This window comes from Staurois parvus, unplaced genomic scaffold, assembly GCF_062004578.1.
Source record: "Staurois parvus isolate SC_StPar_1 unplaced genomic scaffold, SC_StPar_1.0 ptg000361l, whole genome shotgun sequence".
Classification (NCBI taxonomy): domain Eukaryota; kingdom Metazoa; phylum Chordata; class Amphibia; order Anura; family Ranidae; genus Staurois; species Staurois parvus.
In genome coordinates, this window is record NW_028318157.1 from 18784082 (window position 1) to 18799061 (window position 14980).

Here is a 14980-nt window from a genome sequence, read left to right on the forward strand (position 1 = left end):
ATCAGCGGACAGACTGTTTTATTGCACATATATTTAGAGTTCCATTTCTTTACCTGTAGATTCCTCCAATTTCTTCTTGACACAGTTGATGATTAAAAGAAGTTCAGAATCCTGTAGTATTTAGGTTTTAATGCCATCCTTCACTTGAAAGAGGCCCCATGCTGTTGTTTATGTGTTCCCTGCATATTGGTGTTTGGGCAACTGAAACTTTGCTCCTATGCTCATTTTCAAAAGATTAGCTTTTAAACAAGCAACACAAGGTCTACTTATAATGCTATCTCCTACATACCAGCCTTGCATTACTAGTGCTGGTCTAGAGAAATTTTTTATAGGTTTGTAGTATGCCATGCTGGGAAACAAGGGGGTCTGTTTTAAGATTGCATATAAATATAACAGACAACTCTGCTGTATACTACATCTTATTTCAGTTTTAGTTGCTTAACCACTTCAATACCAGGCAATTTCATCCCCTTCCTACCCAGGCCAATTTTCAGCTTTCAGCACTGTCACACTTTGAATGACAATTGCACATTCATGCAACACTATACCCAAATTAAATATTTATCATTGTTTTCACACAAATAGAGCTTTCTTTTGGTGGTATTTAATCAGCACTGGGTTTTTCTGATAAATAAACAAAAAAAAAACCATAAAACAAAAATTTTGAAAATAACATGCTTTTCTCTGTTTCTGTTATAAAAATTTTGCAAAAAAATAATCTTTCTTCATAAATTTAGGCCAAGCTGTGTTCTGTTACATTTCCTTGGTGGAAATAACAAAATCAGTGTTTATTATTTAGTCTGTATGAAAGTTATAGAGTCCGCAAACTATGGTGTAAATATCCCATCCCGGTCTTAGTCCGTAGCGTTCAATATTGAGTTGGCCCACCCTTTGCAGCTATAACAGCGTTAACTCTTCTGGGAAGGATGTCCACAAGGTTTAGGAGTGTGTCTATGGGAATGTTTGACCATTTTTGCAGAAGCGCATTTGTGAGGTCAGGCACTGATGTCGGACGAGAAGGCCTGGCTCACAGTCTTCGCTCTAATTCATCACAAAGGTGTTCTGTCGGGGTGAGGTCAGGACTCTGTGCAGGCCAGTCAAGTTCCTCTACCCCAAATTTGCTCATCCATGTCTGTATGGACCTTGCTTTGTGTACTGGTGAGCAGTCATGTTGGAACAGGAAAGGGCCATCTCCAAACTTTTCCCACAAAGTTGGGAGCATGAAATTGTCCAAAAAGTTTAGGTATGCTGATGCCTTAACAGTTCCCTCCACTGGAACTAAGGGGCCAAACCCAGCTTCTGAAGATCAACCCCAGACAATAATTCCTCCTCGATCAAACTTTACACTTGGCACAATGCAGTTAGGCAAGTACTGTTTTCCTGGCAACTGCCAAACCCAGACACGTCCATCAGATTGCCAGACAGAGAAGCGTGATTCACCACTCCAAAGAACATGTCTCCACTGCTCTAGAGTCCAGTGGTGGCATGTTTTACACTACTGCTTTCGAAGCTCTTCATTGCACTTGGTGATGTAAGGCTTGGATATAGTTGCTGAGCCATGGAAACCCATTCCATGAAGCTCTCTGCGCACTGTTGTTGTGAAAATCTGAAGGCCACATGAAGTTTGGAGGTCTTTAGCTATTGACTGCAGACAGTTGGAGACTTCTGCACACTGTGCGTTTCAGCATGCGCTGATCCCTCTCTGTCATTTTGCATGACCTACCACTTTGTGTCTAAGTTGCTGCTGTTCCCAGTTGCTTCCACTTTGTTATAATACCACTAACAGTTGACTGTGGAATATTTAGTAGCAAGGAAATTTAATGGATGGACTTCTTGCACTGGTGGCAACCTATCACAGTACCATGCTTCAATTCACTGAGCTCCTGAAAGCGACCCATTTTTTCCAGAATATTTGTAGAAGTAGTCTGCATGCCTAGGTGCTTAATTTTATACACCTGTGGCCATGGAAGTGATTGGAACACTTGAATACAATGATTTGGAGGGGTGTCCCATTTCCCAAACACATTTCTTGAGGCTCGAAAATTCCAGGACAGTACAAATATCCCCCAAATGACCCCTTTTAGAAAGTAGACAGTCCAAGGTATTTAATGAGAGGCATGGCAAGTTTTTTGAAGTTGTAATTTTTTTTGGCACAATGTTGTGGAAACTTAAGAAATTAAAAACATTGTTTTTTTTCTCAATTGTTTATTTTTTTTCTTATATACTGTCACCAGTGTAGTACAGCGTCATCAGGGACACTGACAGTATGTAAAAAAATGATAATAATAAAACTTTTTTTAATTTTTCAAAAATGTTTTTCTTTTTTATTAAATGTTTTTATTTTATTCATGATTTTTTTAACACACTATGACCAAAGCAGTACAGTGTTAATACTCTGAGGAAGTGATCAGGATTTTTTTTTAATACATTAATTAATTCAGCATGCATTGTTATGATTAGCCATAGGCAATCACTTTGTACAAATGGGCTGTGATTGGTTCTGTCTGTACCATGTGATCACTGTGACCAGGCCTGGACTAGCCATAGGGCACATCGGGCACTTGCCCGGTGGGCCGGGGGCTGGGACCGCCGGTCTTAAGTTGATCACCAGGTTGCACAGCAGGAGGTAAGCTGTGACTGTGGCCTGGACAGAGCTAACACAGACAGGGCAGGATGTCTCTTTGCTGGATGACTGTCTCTTTGCTGGATGGGCTGTCTCTTTGCAGGACAAGCTGTCTTTTTGCTGGGCAAGAAGTCTCTTTGCTGGATGGCCTGTTTCATTGCTGGTGTCAGGGCTTGGACTTGAACCTGGGACCCCTACTGTGTCAGGCAATAACTCTTCTCACTCTTCTGATGAACCTTGAACTCCTTGCTCCTCCCATGAACTTCCTGATTTAAGCCATGTCTCTGCACTTCCTGGTTGCCAGATTATTGTGCCTTCTCCAGCCAGTATCTCGCTTTGTCTCTCCTGCTGCTGTCCATACCTTTGCTACTGACCTTTGGCTTGTTCCTTGGCTATGATTCTGCCTCATCCCAACCTGCTACCGCTTGTTACCAACCCTTGGCTTGTTTACTGACTCCGCTTCTGCTAGATCCCTACCTACCATATCTGCTACTGGATCCTGGCTTGCTCACTTCCTGGTGGGGTGATCCTTAGAACTGCGACCTGGTACTAACATGCAGCAAAATCCATCTCCACCATCAGGAGCTCTGGTGAATACCGATTAGTGCTTAGACCCCGCACCTCAGGTGAGCCTGCGTCATTTCCCAGGGTGACCTGCTTGTTTACCTATCCTGTTGGTTGGTCTGCTGCAATAGCTACTGGTCTCTGAATCTGACCTCACATCGTGACAGAATAATCTGGCCTAAACACGGAGGCCACTATAGCAAATGCCATTGCTCCTTTCAGGTAGCGAATTTCAGAGCTGCAAGAGTTTGGTGTTACCTACCAATAAAAAGTTTCCAAACTCCAAAGTGTAGTAAAGGGGCAACAGGAAGAAATCCATGCTCTGCAGAGACAATTGCTGGGCTTATGTTCCCGCGATGTTGCTAATACGCGGATGCTTCTGCCACTCAAGTTCAATGGAGACCGCCGCCATTACAGAGGTTCCCTTAAACAATGCCGCATTTATTTCCAGATGCAACCTGCTGCATTTAATTCTGAGAAACAGAAGGTATTGTTTGTTATAAACCTCTTGACTGAGGAAGCCCTATCTTGGGCCTCTCCTTATACAGAACAAGACAACGCAATTTTAAACAATTTTGATACTTTTGTGACTGCAATGAACCAGGTCTTTGATGATCCAAACCGCTACCACTGAAGCAAAGCTGCATAGTTTGTGGCAGGGTAGATGCTCTGTTGCTGAGTATACAGCAACAGAACAATTGCTGCTACTGATGTTTTACTGCCTGAACACATAAACTCAATTACCCAGTCTATCTCCCCATTGATCCATGAAGAAATTAAAGCTGGTTCTAAACAGTCTCATTTTGTCGTCCCCTATCAAACTTTTCACTGAGGGCCATGAAATTCCTTATTCTGCTATGCTGGACTCTGGGGCTGGGGGAAACTTTATGGACATAGAGTTTGCCCACAACAATATTATTCTCAGAAGAAACAAATCTGCGCATATTGATATGGAGACGGTTGATGGTTCACCTTTATCATCAGGACCAGTTACTGATGAAACAATTCCTCTGGTACTCAAATTTTAGGCTGACCAATATGAGACCATCAGCTTTCAGCTGATTACATTACCTAAATTTCCTGTCATCCTGGGCATTCCTTGGTTGTCTACCCATAATCCCTCCATCAACTGGGGAGCACGGACTATAAATTTTACATCCCCCCATTGCGAGGAACATTGTAAATCATGTTGTACAAATTCTCTACCAATCAGGGAATCACAAGTTGATATGGTAATTACACAGTCATATGACAACCTGCCTCCACAATACCATGAGTTTCGAGACATCTGTGATAAAAAGAATGCTGATCACGTACCTCCTCATCGTCCATGCGATTGTCCCATTGAACTGCTTCCAGGAGCAGAAATAACATTCAGCCGCCTTTTCAATTTATCAGAACCTGAAGTAAAGGTGCTCAGGGAGTGGCTTGATGAGAATTTGGAGAAGGGCTTTATCAGATCCTCAACATCTCCTGCAGGGGCAGCTCTGTTCTTTGTTGAGAAAAAGGACTCCACTTTGCTTCCATGCATTGATTTTAGGGGCTTGAATAAAATCACTGTTAAAAACTGTCACCCACTCCCTTTAATCGCTGAAATGTTGGAAAGACTCCGCTCTGCCAAAGTCTTCACAAAACTTGACTTACGGGGGGCACATAACCTTGTACGCATGCGTCAAGGAGATGAATGGAAAACTGCCTTTAGAACCAGATATGGACACGTTGAGTCCCTATTTATGCCTTTTGGCCTATGCAATGCTCCCGCTACTTTTTAGCACCTCATCAATGATGTTTTTCGAGATCTGTTGGACCAGTTTGTTATTGCATATCTGGAAGATATTCTCATCTTTTCAGACAACCTGGAGGAGCATCGCAAGCATGTCTGCACTGTATTCAAAAGGTTAAGGATGAACCGACTACATCAAACTGGAGAAATGTGAGTTTGAACAAACCCAGATCCAGTTCTTGGGATATATCATTTCTTCAGAAAGAATGAGCATGGATCCTGAAAAGATCAAGGCAGTGGTGGATCGGCCTGCCCCTGGAAACATTAAGGAAATACAACGATTTGTTGGATTTGCCAACTTTTATAGGAAATTCATAAGAAACTTCTCTAAAGTAATAGCACCAATTACACAGCTGACAAAGAAAGGAGTGCCCTTTGCATGGTCAACTGAGGCGCAAAATGCTTTTAGTAAGCTAAAGACTCTTTTCACTTCTGCACCAATATTGGTACATCCAGATCCTGAGCTATCTTTTATTGTGGAAGTGGATGCCTCAGACTCTGCCGTGGGAGCTATCATTTCTCAGCGATTGTGAAGAAAAAAATGCAGCTTCATCCCTGTGCATATTTTTCTCGCTTGATGTCATCAGCTAAAAAGAATTACGACATTGGGAATAAGGAATTGCTGGCAATTAAGGAAGCTTTTTCCGAATGGAGGCATCTGTTGGAAGGGGCTAAGCATCCTGTGAATGTCTTCACTGATCATAAAAATTTAGAATTCATCCGTTCTGCCAAGAGATTGTCTTCTAGACAAGCACGTTGGTCACTGTTCTTTTCCAGGTTTAATTTTATTATCTCATATCGACCTGGGTCAAGAAATGGTAAGGCTGATGCCTTATCACGGATGTCGTCTGGGTCTCTCCAGGAAAACAACTCTGAATGTACAATCCTGCCTCAAAAGAACTTTCTAGGGGCCACAAGTCCTAAGGCATTCTTGAATCTTCTTAAAGAGGGGTATGAGAATGACCCACTTCTCAATCATCCACCTAAGGACATTAACCTGGCTTATAAGAGTGGCTTTTGGATTCAAGGACATCATCTTTATGTACCTGAATCTGTGCAGGTGGAAGCTCTCAAGTTGGTTCATGATTCCAAACTTGCTGGGCATTTTGGAGATTCTAAGACTGAAGAACTTTTATCACATTCCTTTTGGTGGCTGGGTTTCAAGAAAGACGTCAAACGCTATGAGGCCTCATGACTGACCTGTGCACACAATAAAACTCCCCGAGCCTCTCCTTTGGATTTGCTTCAGCCACTCCCTGTTCCATCAAGACCATGGGGGTCTATTTCTATGGATTTTTGGTTGATTTAGCTCCCTCAAAAGGAATGACCACTATCTTGGTAGTTGTCGACTGTCTCACAAAAATGGCCCATTTTGTTACAGTTAAAGGGGTGCCCACTGCTGAACAAACTGCAGAACTGATGGTTCGAGAAGTCTTTAAACTGCATGGAATCCCTGATGATGTGGTGTCTGACAGAGGCATGCAGTTTACTTCAAAATTCTGGAAAAGCTTTTGCTCAGCCTTAGGTGTTACAATCAATCTGTTCTCTGCTTTTCATCCCCAGTCTAACGGTCAGACTGAGAGAACCAATCAAATAATGAAGCAGTATCTTCGATGCTTTGTCACTTATCTTCAGGATGACTGGGTGGACTGTCTTCCCACTGCAGAGTTTGCATACAACAATTCTAAACATAGTTCCACTTCTCAAAGTCCCTTTTACTTAAACACCAGTTATCATCCAGTTTTTATTCCTGATCTCCCTACCACAATTCCAATTCCTCCTGTTACCAACAGACTAACTACATTGAAGGAGATTCAGGAGAAATTGATTGAGACTTTGAGGGAAGCTCAGGAATTTACAAAAAGACTGCTGACAGACACCGGAGATCACTTCCTACATTTCATGTGGGTGACAAAGTTTGGTTATCAACAAAAAATTTGAAGGTTCATGTTCCATCTGCTAAGTTGGGTCTAAAGTTTGTGGGTCCTTTTCTGCCCAAATCAACCTGGTCACCTTTCGTTTAAAACTTCCAGACAGTATAAGGATTTACCCTGTTTTCCACATATTACTACTTAAACCATTTCATGAAAATCCTTTCTCTGGAAGAATTTTTCCACCTCCTCCACCCGTTGAGGTACAAGGTGAAGAAGAATTTGTGGTGGAGAAAATTGTTAATTCCAGGATCATTAGGAACAAATTACAATATCTGGTTCATTGGGAAGGATATGGGCCAGAAGAAAATTCTTGGGAGTCTGAGGAGAATGTTCACACCTCTAAATTAACAAGAGAATTCCACCAGAGGTTTCCTCACAAACCTGGCCCTAAGGTGTCCAGAGGATGTCCTGGGAGGGGGGGAGTATTGTCAGGGCCTGGACTTGAACCTGGGACCTCTACTGTGTCAAGCAGTAACTCTTCTCACTGAGCTACGTGGGATGCTGGGCAACACTCTGCCTGATCTACTGGACAATTCTGCCTTGTGCCTTGTTTTCTGATGAACCTTGAACTCCCATGAACTTCCTGATTTAAGCCATGTCTCTGCACTTCCTGGTTGCCAGATTATTGTGCCTTCTCCAGCCAGTATCTCGCTTTGTCTCTCCTGCTGCTGTCCATACCTTCGCTACCGACCATTGGCTTGTTCCTTGACTATGATTCTGCCTCATCCCAACCTGCTACCACTTGTTACCGACCCTTGGCTTGTTTACTGACTCTGCTTCTGCTAGATCCCTACCTGCCATATCTGCTACTGGAACCTGGTTTGCTCACTTCCTGGTGGGGTGATCCTGAGAACTGCAACCTGGTACTAACACGTTGCTATATGGGGATGTCTCTTTGAATATTTAGGGGGCACTGTGATTAGATCTCTAGGGGCACTGTAATGTAAAGGGGGCACTATGATAAAAAGGGGACTGCCCTGTAAAGGGGCACTGTAATCAATACAGTGCCCCTTTACAGTGCAGTCCCCTTTATATCACAGTGCTCCTTTACATTACAGTGCGGAGGACCGACTCCATGAATATTCCATCACTAACTGCCCCGTGAATGCTTCCCCACCCAGAAAAATTGGCTGCTCAGTCTAAAATGCCCGGGCATATTTTTTGTCCCAGTCTGGGCCTGACTGTAACCAATCACAGTTAGCAACAATATTGTACACAGTGAATGGCATGTATGGAAGCACATGCTAAATAATGGGTTTGTTTTTCAGGAGGTGCCATGTGGTGTCTAAACCAGCCATCCAGTCAATCCTTTGACTCCCTAATCCAACAATGGAGTGCCCAAAATGTCCTTTTCTAAAAGTCAAAAAACCTTCTCCCTGCCACAATGCAATAGTGCCCAGTCCTGAAGACAGACGTTGTTTGTCATGTGTCCTCCATACATGTGTGTGTGTATATATATATATATATATATATATATATATATATATATATTAATAGTGAGATATAGATAAGCATTTTGTTGAAGGTGCACATTTCTAACTGTGCTTTTGTTGTAATTTTTAAGGTACTGATTAAGTTTCTATTTTATAGATAGTATCCTTCCTCCTTCATAGATTTCATTTATCTGCATTTTTTTCATGATAACGTATATTGAAAATTTTCAATTACTGTTCTGCAATGGCATTGTGGGTACTAAAGTAGGGCACAAAGTTAGAATGAAAATATACATTTCAAATTGGAGCAGCATAGTAATACAAACAGTATAAAACTAGGTAGGGGCAGACTGATTGTTAGTAGGGGAGTATTCCACTGCGGATTATCAAGCTCTAATAAGGGTATCTTGACAGGTTGATCAACTCTCAGAGTCCATTTTCTCATGGAATAAATGGGCCACAAAATGTTAAGGACCGAGGGGGAAGTCGGCCTCAGTGCTTTTATAGTGTGATGATCAGTAAACATGTCATTATGTGTAACTAGAAGGGGATTCTGAGTTGGACCTCGGGACCTGCCAAGTAAACTTGGAGAAGATAGAATGGAGTGAAGAAATGGACAAGAAGACACAGCGAGGTGAAACGTTTGAGATGTAAATGGAGTTGGTAAAAGAATAAGTAGGTATTTGTGTTGTTCTCCATTGTGTGGCAATACACGTTCTAGATGCATTCACCATGTGCTTGGCCAGGAATTTTATGCAATGTTTCCTAGACAGGGATGTATGATGGAGAAGATATTAGGAAGGATATAACTCAAGAGTGTGGGTGGTCACCACCTTGATAATTTGATGACTGGAGCAAAGGGCATTGTCACCATAGATGTAAAAATGTCCTTTTTCTGTTGTACAGCTCCAATAATACTTCAAAAGAAGTTAGAAAGTATTTTTAATGAGATTGCATGCAGAACATAGCACAGCAGCCTTCCCAAAAAAGTAAGGTCTATTTCAAATCTTAAGGTCAGTTCGAAAGTCTTTGCAAAGTAGTAAGTAGTTACATAAGTCTGAAAGTTTGGCAAGCAGCTGTAACCCTAAGTAAGGGACTGCATCAAGTCTCAAGGTAAATGTAAAGAAGCATTTACAGAAATTTACCATCGTGTCCTGAAGGGCATGTGATTTGATGTAGTTAATTTTCAAGTTGGAAAGACATTCAAAGGGTTCAAGTTCCTTCAATATGTTTGGGAGAGTAGTGTGAGGCTCAGTGAGAAAAAGCAGCATGTCATCTGCAAAAGCAGGGACTTTGTACTCCTCTCCTTGTATTGTGAGGCCTTTCACATCTGTACATTTTTTAGGGTTCAAAAGGAAAACATTATGTATGTTTATCTGCTTTACCGTTGCATGCATGGCTTTTTATTAGTCATTTGGTAAACATTGTATGTTTTTATGTGTAATGAGTTGATTTGTATAGCAATGTATTCACCTGCAGTTCTAAATAACAAATACAGTCATGGCCGAAATTGTTGGCACCCTTGATATTTTTCCTGAAAATCAAGTATTTCACACAAAAAAGGTATTGCATTAACACATGTTTTGCTATACACATGTTTATTCCCTTTGTATGTATTGGAACAAATATAAAACAGAGGCAGAAAAGCAAATATGACATAATGTCACACAAAACCCCAAAAATGGGCTGGACAAAAGTATTGGCACCCTTAACTTAATATTTGGTTGCACACCCTTTGGAAAACATAACTGAAATCAGTCGCTTCCTATAACCATCAATAAGCTTCTGACACCCCTCACCCGGAATTTTGGACCACTCTTCCTTTGCAAACAGCTCCAGGTCTCTCTTATTGGAAGGACACCTTTTCCCAACAGCAATTTTAAGATCTCTCCACAGGTGTTCAATGGGATTTAGATCTGGGCTCATTGCTGGCCACTTCAGAACTCTCCAGCGCTTCTTTGCCATCCATTTCTGAGTGCTTTTTGACGTATGTTTGGGGTCATTGTCCTGCTGGAAGACCCAGGATCTTGGACGCAAACCCAGCTTTCTGACACTGGGCCCTACAGTGCGACCCAAAATCCTTTGGTAATCCTCAGATTTCATGATGCCTTGCACACAGTCAAGGCACCCAGTGCCAGAGGCAGCAAAACAACCCCAAAACATCATTGAACCTCCACCATATTTTACCGTAGGTACTGTGTTTTGTTCTTTGTAGGCCTCATTCCGTTTTCGGTAAACAGTAGAATGATGTGCTTTACCGAAAAGCTCTATCTTGGTCTCATCTGTCCACAAGACGTTTTCCCAGAAGGCTTTTGGCTTACTCAAGTACATTTTGGCAAACTGTAGTCTTGCTTTTTTATGTCTCTGTGTCAGCAGTGGGGTCCTCCTGGGTCTCCTGCCATAGCGTTTCATTTCATTTAAATGTCGACGGATAGTTCGCGCTGACACTGATGCTCCCTGAGCCTGCAGGACAGCTTGAATGTCTTTGGAACATGTTTGGGGCTGCTTATCCACCATCCGGACTATTCTGCGTTGCAATCTTTCATCAATTTTCCTCATCCGTCCACGACCAGGGAGATTAGCTACAGTGCCATGGGTTGCAAACTTCTTGATAATGTTGCGCACTGTGGACAAAGGCAAATCTAGTTCTCTGGAGATGGACTTGTAACCTTGAGATTGTTGATATTTTGCCACAATTTTGGTTCTCAGGTCCTCAGACAGTTCTCGTCTCCTCTTTCTGTTGTCCATGCTTAGTGTGGCACAGACAGACACACAATGCAAAGGTTAAGTGAACGTCTCTCCTTTTTATCTGCTTTCAGGTGTGATTTCTATATTGCCCACACCTGTTACTTGCCCCAGGTGAGTTTACAGGAGCATCACATGCTTGTAACATTCTTATTTATCCGCAGTTGTGAAAGGGTGCCAATACTTTTGTCCAGCCCATTTTTGGAGGTTTGTGTGACATTATGTCGAATTTGCTTTCTTTCCTCCCTTTTTTTGTTTTGTCCCAATACACACAAAGGGAATAAACATGTGTATAGCAAAACATGTGTTAATGCAATACGTTTCGTGAGAAATACATGATTTCCTGGAGAAATATCAAGGGTGCCAACAATTTCGGCCATGACTGTATGTGCAGTAAAAAGAAATACATACACGCTTGTAATGACAAGTGCAAGTTGTATAGTGTAAAACAATTAGCAAAAATGTGCACAACAGTAACAATATACAGGATGAGAGTGCCTTGCCATTACTAGAATATAAGAATATATTATTATATTATTATTTTCAGTAAACATATAAGTGGGTCCCATACCTTTTGAGCGGATGTAAAAGAAATCTAATTTTGTATTTGGGGGGGGCTAACGGAGGTGACGCTATAATGTACATTGAAACTCGGAAGTGGGCCATCACTGCACACTAGTGGAGGACCGATGTTCTGACATTCAATAGAAGCGGTAAAGTCCTATGTGATTTTTACTTCCTGTGAGTGTTTTTAACCATATATTAAACTATTTGCTGGTTTCTTACCATACTATGAGAGCATTTTTCTTCCTACTTTGGCTACATGATCCACTTATGGAGAGTGCGATATAGAAGCAAGATTGGAGACTTGGTGACATCCAGAGGGCATCCCAGTGTAGGCTGCTTTGCAACATTCCAATTCTGCTTCTCACCATTCCATTACTGATGGTCTTACCATCTGGTAAAGTTCATCTGCATACGCTGTGGTGGCTGGTGAAATTATCCCCTTCCTTTTTGGTGGAAGAATTCTTACAAAGGGTCCATTATTTTCTGATACATCACAGTGTTTGAAATATATGCACTTTGGGACTTTTCTTTGAATGAACTTTACATAATTTATGTTTTGTAACCACTAATTTATTACACATTGATATGTGGCTACTAGAGATGAGCGAAGAAATGAAAAATTCGATTCGACTGATTCGGCGAATTCGTGGACAATATTCGATTCGAGTCGAATAAATTCGCTGTGAATTTAACTTAAAAAAGGGTGTTTCTAGGCTTCAGAGAGACTTAATATTAGTGCAGAACACTGTACCTTTAATTTAAATGCCCTTGGAGTCTGCTGGGGAAGAGAAATAATACTGTCTGTCAGTATGACATGCAGATGAGTGCCGTCGATCTTAGAATCACCGCACACTTCACTCATTTGGGCAGTCATGGGGCCAAAACCAGTGTTTGGAGCCACAGTGTGGCGGTGGAGGCAGCAGCAATGGGAGGCCATACAGCAACCTATGACAAAATGGAAACCAGCAGGAGCGTGAGGAGACCTGAAAGTGGCACATGGCAGAGTGGGAGCAATGGGAGGCGGTACAGGGACCCAGGTCACACTGTGGGCCCAGCAGCAGCGTGACCAGGCGGTACGGGGGCCCATGGCCGATATGGGGCTTGGTGGCACCTATGGAAGGCCTGTAATCTGCCAGCAACCTATGACAAAATGGACAACCGCAGGAGTGTGAGGAGATTTCAAAGTGGCACATGGCAGAGTGGAAGCAATGGGAGGCCGTACAGGGACCCAGGTCACACTGTGGGCTCAGCAGCAGCGTGACCAGGAGGTACGGGGGCCCATGGTCGATATGGGGCCTGGCGGCACCTATGGAAGGCCGCTAATCTGCCAGCAACCTATGACAAAATGGACAACCGCAGGAGTGTGAGGAGATTTCAAAGAGGTACATGGCAGAGTGGAAGCAATGGGAGGCCGTACAGGGACCCAGGTCACACTGTGGGACCAGCATCAGCGTGAACAGGCGGTACGGGGGCCCATGGCCGATTTGACCTCATTCATCCCATAGTCCTGCCGACTCACGAATAGCGTGGCCTCCTCAAAGGGCCTGAGCAAGCGCAGGTGTCACACATGAGCTGACAATGGCTGACATCTAAGTTACACAGGGAGTACCTTTATCCGCTTTTAACATCAGGAAATCTGTGATGGCCTTTAGCTGTTCGTAAAGGCGGTCTAACATATGTAGGGTTGAATTACACCTTGTTGCAACGTCACAGCATGAGGAGTCGGTACGGGGGCCCATGGCAGATTACATGTCTGGCAGCAGCAATGGGAGGCCCGTAATCTGCCAGCACCCTATGTCAAAAAATTTAACACACCAGCAGTGTGAAGAGACCTGAAAGTGGCACATGGCAGCAGAGTGTGGCGATGGAGACAGCAGCAATGGGAGGCCGTACAGGGACCCATGAGAGACTCTGGACTTGGCAGCAGCATGAGGAGGCGGTATATAGGGGCCCATGGCAGATTAGGGGCCTGGCAGCAGCTATGTGAGGCCCGTAATCTGCCTGCACCCTATGTCAAAAAATTAAACACACCAGCAGTGTGAAGAGACCTGAAAGTGGCACATGGCAGCAGAGTGTGGCGATGGAGACAGCAGCAATGGGAGGCCGTACAGGGACCCATGAGAGACTCTAGACTTGGCAGCAGCATGAGGAGGCGGTATATAGGGGCCCATGGCAGATTAGGGGCCTGGCAGCAGCTATGTGAGGCCCGTAATCTGCCTGCACCCTATGTCAAAAAATTAAACACACCAGCAGTGTGAAGAGACCTGAAAGTGGCACATGGCAGCAGAGTGTGGCGATGGAGACAGCAGCAATGGGAGGCCGTACAGGGACCCATGAGAGACTCTAGACTTGGCAGCAGCATGAGGAGGCGGTATATAGGGGCCCATGGCAGATTAGGGGCCTGGCAGCAGCTATGTGAGGCCCGTAATCTGCCTGCACCCTATGTCAAAAAATTTAACACACCAGCAGTGTGAAGAGACCTGAAAGTGGCACATGGCAGCAGAGTGTGGCGATGGAGACAGCAGCAATGGGAGGCCGTACAGGGACCCATGAGAGACTCTGGACTTGGCAGCAGCATGAGGAGGCGGTATATAGGGGCCCATGGCAGATTAGGGGCCTGGCAGCAGCTATGTGAGGCCCGTAATCTGCCTGCACCCTATGTCAAAAAATTAAACACACCAGCAGTGTGAAGAGACCTGAAAGTGGCACATGGCAGCAGAGTGTGGCGATGGAGACAGCAGCAATGGGAGGCCGTACAGGGACCCATGAGAGACTCTGGACTTGGCAGCAGCATGAGGAGGCGGTATATAGGGGCCCATGGCAGATTAGGGGCCTGGCAGCAGCTATGTGAGGCCCGTAATCTGCCTGCACCCTATGTCAAAAAATTAAACACACCAGCAGTGTGAAGAGACCTGAAAGTGGCACATGGCAGAGTGTGGCGATGGAGACAGCAGCAATGGGAGGCCGTACAGGGACCCATGACAGACTCTAGACTTGGCAGCAGCATGAGGAGGCGGTATATAGGGGCCCATGGCAGATTAGGGGCCTGGCAGCAGCTATGTGAGGCCCGTAATCTGCCTGCACCCTATGTCAAAAAATTTAACACACCAGCAGTGTGAAGAGACCTGAAAGTGGCACATGGCAGCAGAGTGTGGCGATGGAGACAGCAGCAATGGGAGGCCGTACAGGGACCCATGAGAGACTCTGGACTTGGCAGCAGCATGAGGAGGCGGTATATAGGGGCCCATGGCAGATTAGGGGCCTGGCAGCAGCTATGTGAGGCCCGTAATCTGCCTGCACCCTATGTCAAAAAATTTAACACACCAGCAGT

The 14980-nt window shown here is 43.9% G+C and overlaps 1 protein-coding gene and 1 long non-coding RNA gene across 2 annotated transcripts in view; one reads left to right on the plus strand and one right to left on the minus strand.

Moving 5' to 3' along the window:
- Window positions 1-14980, plus strand: part of LOC149456531 (uncharacterized) — a 187836-nt gene that overhangs the window by 144723 nt on the left and 28133 nt on the right. The window lies entirely within an intron of this gene.
- The window catches only part of LOC149456533 (uncharacterized), a 70915-nt gene that overhangs the window by 24333 nt on the left and 31602 nt on the right, over window positions 1-14980 (minus strand). The window lies entirely within an intron of this gene.